Source organism: Macrotis lagotis, chromosome 2, assembly GCF_037893015.1.
Source record: "Macrotis lagotis isolate mMagLag1 chromosome 2, bilby.v1.9.chrom.fasta, whole genome shotgun sequence".
Classification (NCBI taxonomy): Eukaryota; Metazoa; Chordata; class Mammalia; order Peramelemorphia; family Peramelidae; genus Macrotis; species Macrotis lagotis.
The window spans coordinates 236,700,260-236,721,934 of record NC_133659.1 but is presented as its reverse complement, the minus strand read 5'-3'; the positions used below and the strand labels follow the sequence as shown (position 1 = coordinate 236,721,934).

At 36.5% G+C, this 21,675-nt stretch overlaps 1 pseudogene; it reads right to left on the bottom strand.

Moving 5' to 3' along the window:
* Positions 1 to 968: 968 nt before the first annotated feature.
* Positions 969 to 21,377, bottom strand: LOC141512113 (NADH dehydrogenase [ubiquinone] 1 beta subcomplex subunit 5, mitochondrial pseudogene; annotated as a pseudogene).
* Between the last annotated feature and the right edge of the window lie 298 nt (positions 21,378 to 21,675).

Here is a 21,675-nt window from a genome sequence, read left to right as displayed (position 1 = left end):
TGCCTGTGCCTGTGTTTTTTAGAATGATGCTTTTGGTGATATTGTAGAGCACCTTCAAGGAGGATGAAAACAGCATCACTGGTGGTAAATTATTTAACTAGGAAAAAGTTATAAGCCAAGACTAAAGTGGAGGGAGAGCTGGTGTGCAACATTTTGTTCACAGCACTCAATAAGTCTCTAAGGCTTGAGACACAAACAAATATGGATTGATTCACTGCCACTTGTGCTAATTTTGGCCTAATAATCAACACCAATAAAACAGAGGTTCTTGACCAGTCAGCACCACACCATTCTTATTTGGAACCATAAATTACAGCAAATGGAGAAATTTTGAAGCTGTGGATGAGTTCACTTACTTTGACAGTATACTTTTCAGGGTGTATGCACATAAATGATGAAATTAGCACATTACTAGAACTAGTGTTTGGAAGACTCCAAAGGAAAGTGTGAGAAAAAAGAGGTATTAGACTTCCTTCCAAACTGAAGGTCTATAGAGCTATAGGGCTGATCTCACTGTTATGTATGCCTGTGAAACCTAGATAATATTCTAGTGCCATGTCAGGAAATGGAATCACTTCCAAGAGTCTTCCTGACTCAAGACCAAGCACTATATCCACTACACCAGCTAGTTATGGTGCAAACTTAATATTGAAGTTATTAAAAAAAATTTTAATTTTTTTAAATTTATTTAGGGCAATGGGATTAAGTGACTTTTCCAAGGTCACACAGCTAGGCAATTAAGTGTCTGAGGCTGGCTTTGAACTCAGGTCCTCCTGACCTCAGGGCTTGTGGTCTATCCACTGTGCCACCTAGCTGCCCCAAGATATTAAAATTCTTATTAAATTATTAAATTCTAGTTAAAAATTAAAAGAGGAATAGATCACTCCTAGCCTTGCATAGGAGATGTATTCTTTTTTATTTTAAAGGGAAATGGCTTGTTTATTCAGAAAAACAATACAGTATGCATTTATTCATTTAATCCCCATTAAAGAGAGTTATACATCAGAAGTGTAGAATCAGTAGCTTAATAGGTACAGCTTTATGATCATGATCAATAAGTTCCTTATCAACAGTTGGGTAATGAAACCAGGGTCCATCCCCTCTTCCTCACATAAGTCTTTCTGTTTTCCAATACTTTAACTTCAGATCAAACTTTTCAGCTTCTATCTGAAACTGCTCTTTCTAAGATGCCTCCATTGTCCATCTCTATGAAGGAAAAGGAAATAAGTTGTCCTGTGACAAACATGGCAGGGCGGGGCTGAAAGGGGGTCCTCTCTTTTACTCATTGCCAGAAAGATTTTTACCAGAATCCTCTCTTACAAGCTGATCCTTCAACCTATACAGTCAAAAAGAGCCAAGAAATAGTTGATTTGGTGTTTGCTGCCCAACAATTCCAAGAGAAATTCCAGGAGCAAACCTGGTCTGTACATAACATTTGTTAATATGACAAAAGTCTTTGATATTGTCAGTCATGAGGGCTTGTGGAAGATAATGGCAAAATATAGTTGCCCAGAGAAATTTATCATACTTGTACACCAGAGGCATGGTTCTTTCAGAATTCTTTTCAGGAGGCTCATAAACATAACGTGTAAAGCACCTGGTTATAGGGTGCTTGAAGTATTCCCAATGTTCTGGAACCTAGCCTTCGGGGATTTCTACTAATTCACCTTGATCAATGAATAGATTCACCAATGTTATGCCCATTGCTACTGGAATACCAGTCAACAATAAATAAAATCTCAACAACTTCAAAAATCTCTTGTCATAATATTCAGAAGGTTTGATGACAAACATTTTCTTCCCATGACCTCCACTACGTCGGACTGGGGCCACGGGCCCGCGCTCAGGACACTACGGCTCAGCAAGACTCCGAGGCACAGCTGCAGCCCGAACTCACTGCGACTCAGGGCCAAGTCGGCTCCCATCGCTGCAGAGTCTGAAGCCCGCAGCAAGAGGCTCAGCGCCCTCTGTCATAGCGAAAGTATTCTGAACCAAACAAGAGAGAGAGGCAATTTGAAAAGTAATGTGAATAACTTTGATTACTTGAAACTGAAAATCTCACAATTGCATCTAGGATAAGAAGGGAAATTGTCAAATGGGGGAAAGTATCAAATTTCTTTGATTTGGTATCCAAGATAGATAAGCAGTTAATAAATATATAAATACACCACTAATAGTCATTCCCTAGTAGATAAATGGAAGAACATGAAAAATAGTTCTCAAAAGAATTATAAAGTATAAAATATTCACAACCACATGAAGGAATGTTCCAGATCACCAATAGTAAGAGAAATGCCTGTGAAAACAACCCTGAAACTTCATCTCACACCCTGCAAATTGTCAAAAATGGAAAAAATGGCAAAAATTGTAACAGTCAATATTGTAACAGTACAATACTGTAGAAGGATACAACTAATATATTGTTGATTAAGCTGTGAAATAGTACAACCATTTTAGAAAGCAATTTAGAAATAAGCAAATCAAGTGACCAAAATGTTCATATTCTTTGAACCAAAGACACCATTGTTAAATTCATACCCAAAGAAAGCCATCAAAAAGAAAGTTCCAATATATTTCAAAATATTTATGGCAGAACTTTTTGTAATAGGTAAGAACAGGAAACAAAGTATATGCCCATCAATTGAGGAAATAATTCAACAAATTATTATTCATGCACATAATAATGAAGAGGAGTTACAGATTGAAGATGTTTTCCAACTTTTTCCCCTCTCTAAAAAAATGCCATTTGTTATATAGAATGACTCTCTGAGAAGAGGTAGAGAAAGTAATATTTAGGTATTTAGAAACAGTATCAATAAAAATGAATAAAAATGTCTCTGCTGACTTTATCCTTTAAACTGCTCTTTCTAAGACTCACCAGTAAACTCTTAATTGCTCAATTTAATTACCTTTTTTCTCCACAGCATTGTTGATTATCCTCTTTTCTTTGACCTTTCTTTTCTCTAGGTTTTCAGGACACTGCCATCTTCTAACTCTTTTCTTAGTTGTCTGACTACTTAGCTTCCTTTACTGAATTTTTATCTAGGTCAGGTCTGCTAGCTGTGGGGACTCCCATTTTCTGTCCTTAGCTCTCTTTTTCTTTTCTATACTATTTCTCCTAGTGATCATTAGTGTGGTGACATTTCCAACAACCTGGACCTTTATCACCATGTGATTGTTCTATTGAAATAAACTTTGGTTAGCCTCCCTTAAGTTCTCTCCACTCCAGATGATTCTCCAGCAAGCTGTGAAGTGATTTTGGCAGAAGTAACCATATCATTCTCCTATTCAACAAACTTCAATGTTTACTATTATATCCAGGATCAAATACAGCATCCTGAGTTCATTTCTTAAAACTCTTCACAAAAAACCTTTCATTAAAGTTTAAATGAATGCAATTATTTTCTCTAAGTAGATGATTCCCTGCTTTATTTATTTTCCCCTAACTCCTATCCTGACTTCCAGTCTCCCATGTCCAATTGTCTATTGGGCATCTTAAACAGATGTATCATAGACCTCTTAAACTCAACATGTCCAAAATGGAACTCATTATCTTTCCTATAAAGCCCTCACCTCTTTCTAATTTTCCTACTGCTTTTCAGGGCATTTGCCATCCCCTGTTTCTTGATACTTTAATCTCAGATCAGCCTTTTCAGCTTTGATCTGAAGGATTGCCATGGTTCTTTCACAATTCTTTTCAAGCAGGGTTAAAACATAGATGTAACCTTCAGTTCTTCCTTTCACCTTCATACATCCTATCTAGTGCCAAGTCTTGTGGATTCTACCTCTGTAAAAATCTCTCATCTATGGCCCCTTCTTTTCTTTGACACTTCCACCACCCTGGTTTCCTTCCACCCTGGTTTCCTTCAAGTCTCAGCTAAAATCCTACCTTCTGCAAGAAGCCTTTTCCAGTCCTTAATGCTAATGTCTTTCTTCTGAGATTATCTCCAATTTTTCCTGTGTATATCTTGTTTGTACATAGTTGTTTGAATGATATGCTCCCTTCCTTCTGCCTCCCCACATCCATCTTCATCTTCACTTCATCTTTCTTCAAGACTCAAAGCATCACTTTTTGTATGAGGCTTTTCATGATTCCCTTGATCACTAAGGCCTTCCTCCTCATCTTGGATCTTGGATCTATTTTATTTATTTATTTATTTATTACCTCATATCTATTTTATATCTGGTTATATGTACCTATATATGTGCATAAAAGTCAGGGTTATTTTGCTTTTGTAGCTTCAGAGTCAAGCACAGTGCCTTTCATATTGTAGGTACTTAATAACTGTTTATTGATTGTTTATTCTACTGTCCCTGAGTCACTCAACTGCATTTGTCATTACTGTAGGGAGCAGTAGAATTGAAGTCAAGGCAAAATCCACTGGTTTTCACAGCTTGATCCAATAGTAAATATGGCAGAATAATGCAGAGTAGAAGAATTGGCTCAGATTTCACCTTAGGAAGAAGAAAAAGTCAGTAAGGAAATCTAGGAGCGGAATTAGGATGATGAGATCACTTAAATAAAAGGAGGCCCTACTGGATTGCATGACTTTTTGTTCATCCAAATATTTCTAATATCACTGGGACAGCTCTGACTCTGGTGTGTGACCCTGAACTGGATGCCTATAGTACTGATAAAGTGGAGAGCTTAGAGAAGTATTCGAAGAAGAAAGATGTGGAGTACCTGACAAAAATATTTTTTCATATGAATAGGGAGATCATATCAGGCTTGCAGTACATTTACTACACAATTTTAAAAAGTCATCAAGGGGGCAGCTAGGTGGTTCAGTGGATAGAGCACCGACCCTGGAGTCAGGAGTACCTGAGTTCAAATCCTGCCTCAGGCACTTAATAATTACCTAGCTGTGTGGCCTTGGGCAAGCCACTTAACTCCAATTGCCTTACAAAAAAAAACCCCAACCAAATAAAAAAAAAGTCATTAAGATTGACACAACTAATGGAGAGTTATAGACCTTAGGCAGAAGAATATGAATTTCTACAACTATGGAGAAGACTCCCAAGGGCATTGCTGGCTGACTTGTGGTGGCTATAGCATCAAGTCTAGATTCACAGATGTCCTGGGAATGAAACCTCACTGTCAAAAAGGAGTAAAAGGATTGAATTTATGACCCTAGATGGGGAGGCAAGGATGGAGGCAGTGAGGGAGAGGGGCTACCCCAGATTTTTTGACTACAGAAGAGCTTTACCTTTACTTTGAATCCTCTTCTTTCCACTTTCTTCTTCAACCCCCAGTCCCATGCCAAAATGTTGAGGAGGGATCCCTTAAACTCACCTGTCTTCTCACAATTCTAGCCTTTTTTCTTTGGCTGGAAGAATCTTATTTCTGTCCTCTTGGTTCCCTTCTAAATTTAATCATTCTTCATCATATGCTTTAGGTCAGAATTTTGTTCAAATATGGTTGCTTCAACCGAAGTCTAAATTTCTCTTCAAGTACTTTTTTCTTCTCTTGGGTCAAAGGAAAGGATTAGAGGTTATAGAATATGTTACACTGGGAGGCAAAGAAGCTAAGACTACAATCAAGAATCATCTACCTAGTGAAACTGAACATAATTCTTCAAGGGAACTAGAAGGCTATCAATGAAATAGAAGGCTTTCAAACTTTCCTGAGGAAAATACCAGAACTGAACAAAAAAAATCTGATTCTCAATATCATGGAAAATAAAATGGACATAAACTTTAAAAGGTTTTTATACCAAACAAACAAAAACAAAATAAAAGCCAATGCAATTAAAATGAAAGGAAACTAGTGAACTGGGGAAAATTCATTGCAAAAGGGGAAAAAAAATCCAACCTATGAACTAAGATAAAAAAATGCATGAAAACACTAATAAAGAGAAATGTAAATGAAAGTAGCCTCTGAAATCTACTTCACACCTAACAAATTGAGTAAAGATTGCAAAAAGAAAAATGAAAATTATTTCGGGGGGGAATATGGTGAAAACAGAAAAATTCCTTCCTTGTTGTTATGATTATGAATTAGTATGGTCTTTCTGGAAAGCAAAAGTCACAAAACTTGTATATTCTCTGACCTAGCTATACTTTTTATTAGTGATAATTCTAAAAAGAACATTCTCTTTGTTCAAGTTTGATATTAAGATGAAATGAGATATTTGAGAGTCATTGAACAGTTAACAAAAGAAAATTTAATTTGCCTTAATAGCAAGGGTACAGTTGCACTTAACTTCACTGGATTTAGTATCCCTTGTCTCCATATTGAAAACTGTTTGATCATCAGAGGAAGACATGATGAAGGATATCTTGACTTGAATGGTCTTCAGAAATCCACCAAATCTGAGGATATTAGACTTTCTTACTGGAGTTTTTTAGATGACCATAAAGTTATGTCAGGTAAAGCAGGTGTGAATTAAAAAAAACACTACATCAGGGAAATGCTGGTCCTATTATACCATTATTAGGTCTACACCTCCCCCCCCAATCAAAGAAAGTAGAAAAGGATTTATTTGGGCAAAAATATTTAAAGCAGCTCCTTTTATAAAGGTAAAATACAAACTGGAAAATAAGGGGAATGACTGAAAAATTGTGGTATAAAAATGTAATAGAATCTTATTGTGCTACAAGAAATTACAAAAGGGATGGTTTCAGAGAAACTTTAGAAACTTAAATGAGCTACTGCTAAGTGAACTGAGCAGAACCAACACAGTTTATAATATATCAGCTATACGATGAAGGAAAAACAACTAAAAAAGACTTGAGAACTCTAATCAATACAATGAAAAGCATTCCAGAGGAAAAATGATGAAGCATGCCACTCCTGACTGAGAAGTAACTAGCTTAAAATGCAAACTGAAACACATTTCTGGACATGGCCATTATAGGAACTTATTTTTCCTGATTACATTTATTTATTAAAAGGGTTTTACTTTTTCTTTTAAACTTTTTTTTGTTCAAAGAATAAAAAAAAGAAAGAAAAGTGGGTCACTGATGGACTTTTTAAAATCACTTTTTTAAAATCAGAGTATATTAGAAGGAAGGCCAGAAGGAATCCATGAAAATTACATATTGAATTTAATATATGCTTAAAAGGAGAAACAAACTCTAAATAATAGAGATTTGCTATTTCATTTTTTAATGTCTTATTATGCATATGAAAATATAATTTAACTTGGTGGTTTTTAGGTTCAGAATTTAAAAAACAATCTATTAAACCTCTATGTCAATGATTCCCAAATCTATCTTTAACTCTAAGTTCTTCCCTAGGTCCAGACTATAAGACTTCTCTATGTCCTGTTGGCACCTCAAATGTGTAACAAACTGAAATAATCTTTCCATTCCTAACTACTTATTTCTATTCATGATAGCAACTCAAAAATGTGGCATTATCATTGACTACTAAAATCCCCCTTCTCCATCCAATGAATTGCCATGTTCAATCAAGTCTACTTTTTCATGGTCTATCTAGTCTCTTCTTTTCCATTTCTCCTGCTACCACTATTCAGACCATTATCGCTAGCTTGAGCATGCTTGAGTAGCTTCAATTCTTGTTTCCAAGTATTTCAAGGAACTTAAGTCCATTCTGCACATTGCTTTCAGAGTAATTTTCTTGAAGCACAAATATATTTATGTGACTCCCTTGCTCAGACAACTTCAATTCAGATTTCTCTCAGTCTAGAATTCAAAGACTTTCACAAAATGACCCAATCCTATCTTTTAGTTTCTTCTTCTATTATTTTCTTCTAATTTTTATGCAGTATTATTTCTCAGTGTTCCCAAAATATGCCATGTGATTTTCTGCCATAGCATTGCTCATGTTCCTCTCTATCTGAAACACTTTCCCCTTCATCTAACTATTAAAATCCAAATCATTCTCCAAGTCCCAGCTCAAGAATTATCTTTCATGAATGTTTCTCTAATCCTTTCTTTTTTTAATTATTTTTTTATATTTAATTTATTTATTTTTATATTAATACAATAGTCTTGTTGTAAAAGTAAATATAATCCTCCCATCCCCCACAAAGATAGAGAAACCTCAAGAAAAATAAGGTGAGAGAAAAAAATAAAAAGTTTAGTTCACTCTAAGTTCAGATACTATTGGCTCTGTCTCTGGGATGGATTACATTCTTTATATAATTCCATCAGAGAAATTGCTTCAATATTTTTTCCCAAGTTGCTATTATTAGCTGTATTTCCCTCCACCCTATTCCTCCCCACTCTCATCTGTTCTATTCTCTCTCCTTTTATCTTGTTCCTCCTCAAAAGTGTATTGTTTCTGACTACCTTCTCCCATGATCTTCCCTCTCTTCTATCACCTACACTGCCCCACCCCTCCCCCTGTTCCTTTTCTCCCTTCCCTTTCCTCTCCTTTTCCCTCTAGGGTAAGATAGATTTTTAATCCTATTGAGTATGTATGTATGTATGTATGTTATTTCCTCTCTGAGCCACATCCAATGAGAATGTAGGTTTACTCAATACCCTCACCTTCCTCCCTTCTGCTTAATTGCAAAAGCTTTTTCTTGTCTCTTTTGAGTGAAATATCTTAGCCCGTTCTACTCCTTTCCCTTCCCTTTCTCCAAGTATATTCCTTTCTTGCCCTCTGACTCTTTCTTTATTATATATTATACCTTCATGTTCAGCTCCCTCCTGTGCCTTGTCTATATATGCTCCTTCTAATTGTTCTAATAAATGAGAAGGGTCATATGAATGATCAGTATAATTTTTCCATGTAGGAAAACAAGTAGTTCAACATCATTAAATCCCACATAATTTGCCCTCTCCATCCACCCCCTCTATGCTTCTCTTGAGTCCTGAATTTGAAGACCAAACTTTCTGTTCAGCTCTGGTCATTTCAACAGGAAAGTTTCAAAGTTCCCTATTTCATTGAATGCACATCTTTTCTCCTGAAAGAGGATGATCGAGTTTTGCTGGGTAGTTGATTCTCGATTATAATCCAAGCTCTTTTCTTTTCCGGAATATCATATTCCAAAGCCCTATGGGCCCTTAAACACTGCTAAATCCTTTGTAATCTTGACTGTAGCTACATGTAATTTGAATTGTTTATTTCTAGTTGTTTGCAATATTTTCTCTTGGACTTGAGAGTTCAGGAATTTGGCTATAATAGTCCTGGAAGTTTTTATTTTGGGATCTCATACAGGAGAATATCTGTGAATTCCCTCAATTTCTATTTTACTCTCTGCTTCTAGGATATCTGGGCAATTTTCCTGGAGAATTTCTTTAAAAATGGGGTCAGCTAGGTGGCACAGTGGATAGAGCACCAGTCCTGTAGTCAGAAGGACCTGAGTTCAAATGCGGCCTTTAATAATTACCTAAATTACCTAGCTCTGTGACCTTGGGCAAATCACTTAACTCTATTGCCTTGTAAAAACAAACCAAAAAATGAAATCTAGGCTCTTTTTCTGGTCATGACTTTCAGGTAGCTCAATATTTTTTTAGATAATTATTAAGTGTCTGAGGCTGAATTTGAACTCAGGTCCTCCTGACTCCAGGGCCTGAGCTCCATTCACTGTGTCACCTAGCTGCCCCAAGCCCAGTAATCTGTTTTGAAGGTCAGTTGTTTTCCAGGGAGATACTTCACATTCTCTTCTAGTTTTTCATTCTTTTGGTTTTGCTTGATTATTTCTTAATTTCTCACAAAATCATCAGCTTCCCTTAGCTCCATTCTACATTTGAAGGAATTGTTTTCTTCAGAGAGCTTTTTTAATCTCCTTTTCCATTTGGACAATTCTGCTTTTGGACTACTTTTTCCACTTGATCTAAATTGGTTTTAACATGTTTTTTTCTTTTTTTTCTTTTTGTTTTTTTTCAAGGCAATGGGGTTAAGTGACTGGCCCACAGTCACACAGCTAGGTAATTATTATTAAGTGTCTGAAGCTGGATTTGAACTCAGGTACTCCTGACTCCAGGGTCAGTGCTCTATCCACTGCGCCACCTAGCTTCCCCTTAACATGTTATTTTCTTCAATATTTTTTATATCTCCTTAACCAAGTTGCTGACGTGGTTTTCATGATTTTCCTGCAAGGCTCTCATTTCTCTTCCCAATTTTTCCTCTACCTCCCTTACTTGATTTTCAAAAATCTTTTCTGAGTTCTTCTATAGCCTGAAACCAATTCCTATTTTTCTTGGAAGTGTTGGATACAGAAGTTATGACTTTATCATCTTTTGAATATGTATTTTGATCCTCCATAGGACCAAAGTAATTATCTATGGTCAGATTCTTTTTCTTCTGCTGTTTGCTCATTTTCCCAGTCTAATCTGACTTTAACACACTTTCCCAACCTTTTGAGGGGTTTGGGGGATTCCACACCCCCCCCAAGGGACCTTAATTCTTTTAACATCTTGTGAGAAGCTCTGACTGCTCTCCTGATTTGTGCTCTGGTCTGTATATGATCACATGCACTCCCCACTGCCCTGGAGCTGTAAGGAGTATTTCTGCTCTGCCATGGGATCCCAGACTATAATCTGGATCTGAGTATGGGCAAAGCAACAGAATTCTGTCCCAGGGATAGTGGAGAGACCTCTGCAGTCTTCCCACACCCCCTTAACTATCATGGGTCGAGTGCTCTGGAAGCAGCTGCTGTGTGACTCCACAGGCTCCCGGGGCAGGTCTACAGAAGACTGACATGTCCTGGGCTCTGAACTCACCCTGGTGTGGCAGAGTTTTCCTGCTGACCTTCCAAGTTGTCCTTGGTGATCCCTGGGCTGAGAGGACTGGAAACCACCCCTGCTTCCAGGGACGCTAGAGCCCCCAGGGACCTAAGCAACATGGGAGTTATTCCTAGAAGATTGGACTTGGTTTGCTCTGGTTCCGGTAGACCAGTCTGCACTATGGCCCTTTCCAGTTCCGGTGGAACAGACCCTTCTGGTGGATCTTCCAAGTTGTCTTGGGTCAGAAAATTGTATCTCTCAGTCTTTCTGTGGGTTCTGTCACTCTAGAATATGGTTAGAGTAATAATTTTAAGGCATTTGGAGTGATCTTGGGAGAGTTTCTGAGAATTCCTACTTCCTCTCCATCTTGTCTCCATCCCACCCCACACAAACCTCCTTCCAATTAATTATTGTGGTCTACACTTTCTGGATCTTCATTAAACTTAGACCAATACTTTTTTTGTATTGAAAAAACCAACTAGAAACTAAGGAAGAATCCATCAACTGGAGAATAGCTTAACAAACTATAGGATATTATTGCCATAAGATATTATTTCACTGTAATAAATAACAATAGAGATTTTTTTTTGGCAAACCCGAGAAGTGGGACAGCTAGGTAATGCAGTGGATAGAGCTCTGACCTTGTAGTCAGGAGGACCTGAGTTCAAATTTCACCTCAGTCACTTAATACTTACTTAGCTGTGTGACTCTGGGCAAATTACTTAACCCCATTGCCTTCAAAAAAAAAGAGAAAGACCTGAAAAGAGTTATATGAACTAAAGCAGAATGATGTAAATAGAAGCAGGAAGATGATGACAATTTCATTATAAAGAAAAACAACTAAGAAAGACTTAAGAACTCTGATAAATGCAGTGATTAAGAATGATTCCAGAAGATTATACCCTAACAAAATATTAAATTTTGACACCTCTTCTGGGGTTACTCCCTCAAGTACACTCAAATGTTGAGTCCCCAAAGAGTTGACTAACATATTAGGAGTGAGATTTTTATATATGGAGACATCTTGAGGTTGAACATGACTGTACCCAGAATTGATGCACAAGGAAAAGACTGATTTCACAGATATCTAAGGAGGCCATATTAAGAATTTGAGAAAGAGGAAAAGTCAGTAGGAATATAGATTTAGTGGTAGAAGGGATCTTAGAGATAATCTAGCTCATGTGATCTACCTGTGATAAAAGGTGATCTACCTGTGACACCAGATTGAAAATGGTGTCACCCAAAGTCTTTAGACTTGAAGGCTAAAGAGTTGCCCATAGTTATAAAATATTTTCCAGTGTGTTAGATGGAAGCTGAAGAGGGTTGTATTATATTACTGCTGTAAACCTCTTTACCTTGAGACCACCCTATGAAAATCAAGGGAAAGGCTGCAGGGATTTTAGTCACTGCTGTCAGAAGACCCTGAAACTGGCAAGATTTAAACACTACCTTAGAACCCAAAGAACGTACAATTAGCTTTAGGGGCATTGTTCTAACATAAAAGTGGAGTTTTAAAGGCAAATAACGACAATATTCAACGAATTAGTATCCAACCTAGGTCTTTTGACTACAAAACTAGTGCTTTGCACTGCATCATACTGCCTCAAAAAATGTGAACCTAAGTCTTAAATATATAGATCAGCTTACAAATCTACCATCCATCATTAAACTAGATGGGACTGTCCTTCCTTCATCTCCTTCTTACCCCCCACCCCACCCCTAAGCTTCATGTTCTACTTCTGTGACTTCTTCAAGGGTTCCCATTAAAGTTCATCAGGAGCAGGCGGCTAGGTGGCACAGTGGATAAAGCACCGGCCCTGGAGTCAGGAGTACCTGGGTTCAAATCCAGTCTCAGATACTTAATAATTACCTAGCTGTGTGGCCTTGGGCAAGCCACTTAACCCTATTTGCCTTACAAAAAAAACCTAAAAAAAAAGTAATTCTGGACTTTATCCTTCACAAAATTTAATTATTGAAATATAAAGAACAGAAGTGTTATATTTTCCTGTTCATCCACATTGATATCGTAATATTTTATTTAAAATGGAATTTTATTTCTTATTCTCTTTCTCCGTTCTACCTCTTGAACTACAGAGGAAATGTTGCAACTGATAACATTTTTCAAGGTGCCTTTATTGTTAATGATGAAGATATTCTCTATTTTCTTAGCAGAGTTTAAGTACAATATCTTGTCAGGACACTCAACATTAGCTGAAGAAAAATACAGAGTTTAGTATACAATGAGAGGAGAGAATACTATAGAGATATCTCTGATGACAATTTTTTTCCCCAACTGATATTTTATTTTATTTTTCCAATTACATGTTATGAAAGTTTTCCAACATTATCCACATTCATATGCATATTTATGGGTTACATAATGCAAATAGTCTGGTGAACATTGTACTTATACATTTATGTTTAACATGTTTATAGATTAGTCATTTTCTGTATGAGGAATTAGTGCTAAGGGAAAAGAAAAGAGGACCATGAAATATGACAGAAAAATATAAGAAAATTTTTTTAAAAAAATCATTCAGATTCTGTAGGTTTCTCTTTGTTTTATTTTATTTGTCTTCCTCAGGATGTGGATAGCATTGTCCCTAACGGGTCACCCAGGGTTGTCTTAGTTCTCTGTGCTGCTGAGAGGAGCTGCATCCATCAAGGTCGATCAACTCACAGTGTTGTTAATGTGTACAATGTTTTTTGTGTTTCTGCTCCCTTCATTCAGCATCAGTTCCTTTAATTTGTTCCATCCTTCTTCTGAGTCTGATCATTCGTGGTTTCTTTTTTTTAATTTAATTTTATTTATTTAAGGCAATGGGATTAAATAACTTGCCCAAAGTCACACAGCTAGGCAATTATTAACTGTTTGAGTTTGGATTTGAACTTGGGTCCTCCTGACTCCAGGGCCAGTGCTCTATTTACTGTGCCACCTGGCTTCCCCCCATTCACAGTTTCTTTTTTTTCCTTTTTTCTTTTTTTTTTAGATTTTTCAAGGCAATGGGGTTAAGTGGCTTGCCCAAGACCACACAGCTAGGTAATTATTAAGTGTCTGAGGCCAGATTTGAACTCAGGTACTCCTGACTCCAGGGCCAATACTCTATCCACTGTGCCACCTAGCCACCACCCATAGTTTTTTACAGAACAAAAGTACTCCATACCATTCATATATCATAACTTGTTCAGCCATTCCTCAATTGATGGGCATCCCCTAAATTTCCAATTCTTTGCCATTACAAAAAAGAGCTGCTATGAATCTACAGAGCTAGAGTTATAGATGCTATTAATGCATCAGTTCATAAATCCAGATTGGTTTGGCTTGGAATGTTTAAGATTGGATTAAACTTAATTTTTTAGAACATAATTGCTTTGGGGTGGCTAGGTGGAACAATGGATAGAGCACTGGGCCTGGAGTCAGGAGTACCTGAGTTCAAATCTGGCCTCAGACTCTTAATAATTACCTAGCTGTGTGGCTTTGAGCAAGCCACTTAACCCCATTGCCTTATAAAAAAAAAAAATCTTAAAAAAAAACATAATTGCTTGGGTTGGGGCAACTCAGGTTTGAGTACTATTCTTGGTTACTATTTTTATGATCTGTTTATAGATGTCCCAAAATATTAGTGAAATTTTAACCTATTGAAGCTTTAAACTGTATCAGGACTTGTAACACCTTGTATACAGCATCACTGGATATGGTAGCCCTTGGCTGCAATCAATCAACAAGTATTTATTATGTCGTGCTAACTACATGCCAAGAATTGTGCTAAGTTCTGGGGATACAAAAACAAAAGCAAACAGCTTACATTTTAATGGGGGAGACAGCATATATAGATATAAATACACATATATGTTATTATATGCAGTTACTAGTCAACATCTTTGGGCTCCAAGGTACTGTTGAGACCTTGCCAATCTCAGTGTCTTCTGATAGCAATGACTAAAGTCCCAGCAGCCTCTCATTTTATTTTTAGAGGGTTACACAGAGGAAAGTAAGATTCAGATTTTTAAAATTTTTAGTTTTAAGAATTTTATTTATTGTACATTATGACACTGTAGATTTCATATATTATGAATAGGAAATATTGTCTGAGATAATTTTTTTATTGAGAACACAAAAGGTCTCAAAATTCTAGGGAAATACTAGAGAGAAAAATGTTTTGCATGTTACCAATTTTATTTTATATACTCTACTTTTTTGGGTTATTTCATAGTTACTGTATTAGAAAAAGTACCTAATAATCAGAATTAATGTTTTGTTATAAAGAACTGTATGCAGAAAAGCAAATATTCAGCTATCTCTCCTGAAAGATTATAGTTTTTTGGTGGTCATGGAGCCTACCTCCCTATTTCCCATAGGTTCAATATATGAATAATCATCCCATAAAAGTTGAGAATTGACTGTACATTTACAAATGATTACACACAAAAAAATGGACATAAGGCAGTTTGGGGAGTGTATTCTCTAGCAGCCAGAGGGATCAGGAAAGATTTCATATGGGACGTAGCATTTGAGTAGAATTTTGAAGGAATCCTGAGATGCGAAGGAGTGAAGGTAAGTAGAGCATTCTACACATGGGAAGCAAGCAAGTGGATAGGTGCAGAGAAGACAAATGGAGAATCATGTGTGGAGGATAGTAAACTGGCTAGTATGAAGAACATATGAAGAGGAATAATCTGTAAAAATACTGGAAATAAAGGAAGGAAATGAGTTTGTGAAGAGCTTTAAATGTCAATCAGACATTAAAACATTTAAGAATCATGTTTCTAATGAAAAGGAAAATTCCCAATGTTTTTGTGGTATAGCAGGGAGTTGGTCCCAATATAATACTTAATGCTTTTGTGCATTGCTCAATGCTATGTCCTGGCTCCACTTCTTCCACCCCTACAATTCTTCTCTATATTTACAAACATACTTTGCCTAGAGAGCAATGCAGTTACATGTGGTAATGTCATACAGAAAGCATATGTTCTATTTGCAGTCCTTGATATCACACATTCATTTTATCAGCACCATTCAAGCTAGTAGGAGAATGGTGAAGGAAGTCACAGCTGGAGCCCTTTCCAATTGAGAAACTTGCATTAATCTTCTTTAATTTTGAACGCAAGGGCTTCCATAGGTCTTGATGACCAGAACCTTCTGGATTTCCAAGTCAGGATAACCAACTGTAGACATTTGAAATGGAATACCTAGATTATCTGTTGTCACTAATTTGAAGTTGAAACTGAAGAGATATGATGCTTTCTTGGGTATCTATAGAAACTTTATTTATTTTCTATAGTAATCACAAGTTGTTGTTTTTAACTTTGTAGTCATCATTTACCACCAAAAAGACTGGCAATAGAATAACTGTATCAAGGTCTCCCAAGGATCTTGGAAGCTTAGACAACGCAATATAGAATATATCCTTTAACCTCATCACCAACTGTCTCTTTAAAATGAGTTCTGGAAGATTTTTTTTCTGACTAAAAAGTTTAAATTTTATCTAATACAAGTTCCTTTTAAATTCCTTACATTGTAGAAATACTGAAGTAAAGGGCTCCATTTTGTGACATTTCACAATAAATTCATTTGTTTTACCTCTAATTGGCTTATATACATTACAAAATTTTGTTTTTTCTGGATGTATTTTTATTGAATATTTTATTTATCTGAATAACCTGCAAAACACTTTTCGATATCTATTTTTTTTAAATCTTGAGTTTCAAATTCTCTACCTATCCTTATCCTGCCCCTTCCCTTAGACAGCAAGTAATTCAATATAGATTAAACATGTGTAGCCATGCAAAATACATTTCCATATTAGTCATGTTGGGAAAGAAAACATAGAACAAAATCAAGAAGAAGCAAAAAAGGAGAAAAGAAAAAGAAGAGGAATAAAAAGAAGAGAAAGGAGAAGGAGGAGGAAAAAAATAAAGTTTTAAAAAGTATGTTTCAATCTGCATTCAGAATCCATCAGTTCTTCCTCTGGAGATGAATAGCATTTTTTTATCATAATTCCTTCAGAATTATCTCAAGTCATTTTATTATTCAGAATAGCAAAGTCATTTACAGTTGATTATTATATAATATTGCTGTTTCTGTGTATTTGTGTATTGCATTGTTCTATGTGCTATGTACTGTGTTCTCCTTGCTTCTGCTAATTTCACTTTACATCAATTCATGTAAGCCTTTCCAGGTTTATTTAAGAGCATTTTATTCATCATTTCTTATAATATAATCATATTCCATCACTATCATATACACATTTTGCTCAACCATTCCTCAATTAATGGGTATCTTCTCAATGTCTAATTTTTTGCCCCATCAATTGGAGAATGGCTAAAGAAGTTATGGTATATGAAAGTGATACAGTACTATTGTTCTGTAACAAATCATGAGTGGCTGGACTTCAGAAAAGCCTGGAATTGATTGTTGAGGGAAGTAAGCAGAACCAAGAGAACACTGTACACAATAATAGCAACATTGTGATATGATCATCATTGATGGACACAGCTCCTCTCAGCAGTCCAATGATCAAGGAGAGATCTGTTATGGAAAAAGCCATGCATATCCAGAGAAAAGTCTATGGAGTCTGAATGCAGAGCAAAGCACACCATGTTAACTTTTTAAAATGTCTTTAAGTTTTTTCCTTTTTTTCTCATGGTTTTCCCCTCACCCTTTATTCTAATTCTTATTTCTCAACATGACTAATGTGGAAATAGCTTAAACATGATTATACATGTATATCAGTGGTCACTGCTATGGGGAGGTTGGAAGAAAGGGAAGGTGACAAAAACTCAAAAGTTTGCAGAACAGAAGTTGAAAACTATCTTTGCATGTAATTAGAAAAATAAAAATAAAGAGCTGCTATAAATATTTTTTTTAATATTGGTTCTTTTCTTTTTCTTTTAAACTCTTTAGAATATAGACGTAGTAGTGATATTGCTGACTCAAAGGATATGCACAGTTTTATGGTCCTCTGGGCATAGTTCCAAATTCCTCTAAAATAATTGAATCAGTTCACAATTATACTATGTAATAGTGTCTTAATTTTCACACATATCCTCCAGCAATTCAATAATTTTTCTTTTCCATTATATTAACCAATCTGATAGTTTTAACTTTATTGAATCCCTTAAATTCACATTTCTTGTTTAATTTTTTTATGTTTCTTTTGAGTTTATATTTTAAAGTCAAATTTTCTGTTCAGCTCTGGTCTTTTCATCAGGAATGTATGAAACCTTTGTTTCATTGAATATTCATTTTTTTTGTCCTGAAAGATTATATTCAGTTTTATTTTGGTAAGTGATTCTTGGTTGTAATCCTAGTTCCTTTGCCCTTTAGAATATCATATTCCAAATCCTTTGATCCTTTAATGCAGAAACTGCTAAAACTTGTTATCCTGACTGTGACTTTGCAATATTTGAATTGTTTCTTTCTGATTGCTTGCAACATTTTCTCTCCTTGACTGGGTAGCTCTGGAATTTGGGGATCTCTTTCAGGTGGTGATTAGTGGATTCTTCCAATTTCTATTTTGCCCCATGGCTTCATTTTCTTTTTAAATATATTTTATTGTATCTTTATTCATTTTATCAAATATTTCACAATTATATTTAAAATTTTTTTCACATTACTACAATAGTCATGTTGTGAAAGTAAACATAACCCCACCCACCAAGAAAGAGAAACTTCAAGAAAAATAGAGAGAAAAAAGTGTGCTTCAATCTGTATTCAGATACCATCAGCTCTGTCTTTGGGATGGATAACTTTATAATAATTCCATCAATTAATTGCTTCAATATTGTTTTCCCATAGTTGCTGTTGCTATCTGTATTTTCCTCCATCCTATTCCTCCTCACTCCCATTTATTCTCTCTCCTTTCACCCTCTCCTCAAAAGTGTGTTGGAACTTTTCTGGAGAGCAGTTTGGAATTATACCCGAAAGGCAACAAAAATGTTCATACCCTTTGATCCAGCAATGCCACTACTGGGGCTATACCCTGAAGAGATTATGGAAAAGGGTAAAAACTTGTACAAAAATATTCATAGCAGCTTTGTTTGTGGTGGCAAAGAATTGGAAATTGAGGGGATGTCCATCAATTGGGGAATAGTTTAATAAACAAGTTGAAATGACACATTACTGTTCTATTAGAAACCAGAAGGGATGGGAATTCAGGGAAGCCTGGAAGGATTTGCATGAACTGATGTTGAGCGAGATGAGCAGAACCAGAACAATATTGTACACCCTAACAGCAACATGGGAGTGATGATCATCCTTAATGTACTTGTTCATACCAACAGAGAAACAATCAGGCACAATTTGGGGGTATCTGCAACAGAGAATGCCATCTGTATCCTAAGAAAGAATTGTGGAGTTTGAACAAAGACCAAAGACTGTTATTTTTTTAAAAAAAGTTATCTTATTATGTAATTCTTCTATATCTCATACTTTATGTTTCTTCCTTAAGGATATGATTTCTTTCTCATCATATTCAACTTAGATAAATGCATACCATGGTGGGGGGGGAGGGAAGCGAGATTGGGGGGGAAATTGTAAAATTCAAAAAACAATAAAAAAAGATGTGTTGGATCTGTCTACCCTCACTCATGATCTTCCCTCTCTTCTATCCCCTATACCTTTCCTCCCCTCACCCAGTCCCCTTTCTCCCATCCCTTTCCTCTTCTATTTTCCTCTAGGATAAGATGGATTTCTATACCCAACTGAGTGTGAATGTTATACCCTCTCTGAGCCACTTCTGTTGAGAGTGTAGGCTCACTCATCCCTGCCCCCACATACACACTTTCCTGGCTTCTACTCCATTGCAAAAGTTTTTTCTTGCCTCTTTTATATGAAATAACTTATTCCAGTCTACCTCTCATTTCCCTTTCTCCCAGCACATTCCTTTCTTGTACATTAACTCCATCTTTATAATATATTCTACTTTCAAATTCAGATTTTGCCTGTGCCTTGTCTATATATGCTCCTTCTAATTGCCCTAATAAATGAGAAAGTTCATATGAGTTCCAGTATCATCTTCCCATGCAGGAATACAAACAATTCTACATTATTAAATCCTTCATAATTTGCCCTCTCCATCCACACTCTCTGTGCTTCACCTGAGTCCTGAATTTGAAGATCAAACTTTCCGTTCAGCTCTGGTCATTTCAACAGGAAAGTCTGAAAGTCCCCTGTTTCATTGAATGTCCATCATTTCCCCTGAAAGAGGATGTTCAGTTTTGCTGGGTAATTGATTCTTGATTGTTATCCAAACTCTTTTGCCTTCCAGAATATCATTTTCCAAGTCCTACAAGCACTTAATGAAGAAGTTGCTAAATCTTAAATTATCCTGAGAGTAGCTACACATAATTTGAATTGTTTCTTTCTGGCTGCTTATAATATTTTCTCCTTGACTTGGGAGTTCTGGAATTTTGCAATAATATTCCTGGGAGTCTTCATGTAAGATCTCTTTCAGGAGATGATCAGTGGATTCTCTCAATTTCTATTTTACCCTCTGCTTCTAGGCTCTCAGGGCAATTTTGCTGTATTATTTCTTGAAAAATGAAGTCTAGGCTCTTTTCCTGGTCATGACTTTCACGTAGCCCAATAATTTTTAAATTATTTCTCCTGGATCTGTTTTCTAGGTCAGCTGTTTTTCCACAAGATATTTTCACATTTTCTTCTAGTTTTTAATTTTTTTGGTTTTGTTTTATTATTTCTTGATTTCTCACAAAGTCATCAGCTTACCTTAGCTCGATTCTATATTTGAAGGAATTCTTTTCTTTTGTCTCTCCTTTTCCATCTGACCAATCCTGCTTTTTTATAAGGCATTCTTCCACCTTTTGGACTGCTTTTTAAAAAAAGATGTTATTTTCTTCAGTATTTTTTATTTCTCCTTCATCAAGCTACTGGCTTGCTTTTCATGAATTTCCCACAGTGCTCTCACTTCTCTTTCCAACTTTTCCTCTACCTCCCTAACTTGATGTTCAATATCTTTTTTGAGCTCTTCTAATAGCCTGAGACCAATTCAAATTTTTCTTGAAGGCTTTGGATATAGAAGCTTTGATTGTCTTTCCTACTGAGTGTGCATTTTGATCCTTCACAGGACCAAAGTAATTGTCTGTGGTCAGATTTCTTTCTTCTGTTGTTTGCTCATTTCCCCAGTCTATGACTTGATTTTAAGTTTTTATTAAGGTGGGGCTCTGCTTCCAAGGTGGAGGATTCACTGTCCCAAGCTTTTGAGGGGGTTTTGCAGCTGTCTTTAGGGACACCCTCCCCTACCAGGGACCTCAATTCCTTTAAGTTCTTATGAGAGACTCTGACTGCTCTCCTAGCCTGTGCTCTGATCTGTAGATGACCACAAGCATGCCCCTCTGCTCTGGAACTATGAAGAGGGTACCTGCTCTGCTATAGAAGTAAATATCTTTTTCCTGAGACAGGGGTCCAGACTGAAACCTGGATCTGAGCACATGCAAAGACACAGGATCCTGTCTCAGGGATAGATAGCAGAGAAACCTCTTAAAGTCTTCCCTGAACCTCTTACTCTCTGTGGGTTGAACACTCCCCAGTCCTGCTCTTGGTTTCTGGGGGCCAAGTCAGCACTGGGACCTGTGCTGGACTGGGCTCCCCTCTCACCTTTGGGAGGCAGAGTTTTCCCACTGAATTTCCAAGCTGTCCTTGGCAACGTCTGAGCTGAGAGGCCTGGAAAAAGCCACTGCTTCCACTGATACAGGTATCCCCAGGACTGTTCCTGCATGTTTGGAGCCAGTTTGCTTTAATGTGGCCCAGACTACACTGCAGCCCTTTCTAACCCCAGTGCAGATCTTCCAACTTGTCTTGGATTGGGAAATTGTTTCACTCAGTCTTTCTGTGGGTTCTGTCACTCTAGAATTTGGTAATAGTCATTATTTAATGGCATTTGGATTGATCTGGATGAGTTTGTGTGGAATTCCTGCCTCCACTCTGCCATCTTCAATAATTTCTTTAACAATGGTGTCTAGGTTCTTTTTCTGATCGAGACTTTCAGTTGGTCCAATAGTCAATAATTGTCCCAG